This window comes from Acyrthosiphon pisum, chromosome A1 (assembly GCF_005508785.2).
Source record: "Acyrthosiphon pisum isolate AL4f chromosome A1, pea_aphid_22Mar2018_4r6ur, whole genome shotgun sequence".
Taxonomy (NCBI): domain Eukaryota; kingdom Metazoa; phylum Arthropoda; class Insecta; order Hemiptera; family Aphididae; genus Acyrthosiphon; species Acyrthosiphon pisum.
The window spans coordinates 11,992,046-11,993,063 of record NC_042494.1 but is presented as its reverse complement, the minus strand read 5'-3'; positions in this window follow the sequence as shown (position 1 = coordinate 11,993,063).

Genomic DNA, 1,018 nt, shown 5'->3' with positions numbered 1-1,018 from the left:
TTCTCCAAATCAAGTAACATCGTCTATACTTTATTATATAAATCAAACTAAATAAATTACATCCACTCTACGAAACGTACTTAGTTCAAATCACGGACTAAGATATACAGGACTGGAAACGACGGCGTTATCAATGGAACCAATGTACAACGCTAGTTGGTACAATGTCGATCTTAACGCCATCTAGGTACGTAAGTGCATTACATAATAATAATTTAATTGTTAAATTATTAAATTGTAATTATTATTCATGATGCCTACTAGGTACCTATATAAAAAAAAAATGTATATTATAATATTGAGTTAAGAATTAAGATCTAAAATTTACTTGTATAGTTGAATTACCTATATACAATATACGGTACCTTAATTGACAAGTAGTTTATGAGATTGAGAGCAAATTTCAATAAAACTTTCATCTTACAAGCAGCACAGAATTTTAGAGTTAATACATTATATTATTTTTACATACTTGTATTTTAGTTTTTTAATTTATTGATGTAATAACTAAAAACTATAGTATGACATACCTGTTAATACTTGATTCCAACAACAATAATTGTTGTGAATATTTAATATTTTATTCTGAAGTTCATACCTAAAGGTACCTATACTTACTTTGAAATTCAAATACTGTGCAGATATTTGTGTAGGTATGCATAAAAAAATAACAACAATAAATTAAATTTATAAAAACAAGAATTAAAGATATAATATGTATAAGGTACTCAAGTAATGACTAATTTAGCAGATTTTTTCTTCTTCAAATTCATTTTGTTTTGATTTTTATTTTCCATGTTTGAAAACTGTCTCATCCTTGTTGTTATGTAATACCTGACAATGAACATGAGTATTTCAGTCTTATGTTTGTCATATGGAAATGTTAGTAAATTGTTATTATTTTCTAAAAAATCATCAATTGTATCCTGAAATACACTAGGCATACTACAATACTTAGAGAAAGAATTTTCTATTGCTGTTATAATATTATGAAAATGTTCATTGGGTGAATCAGTTT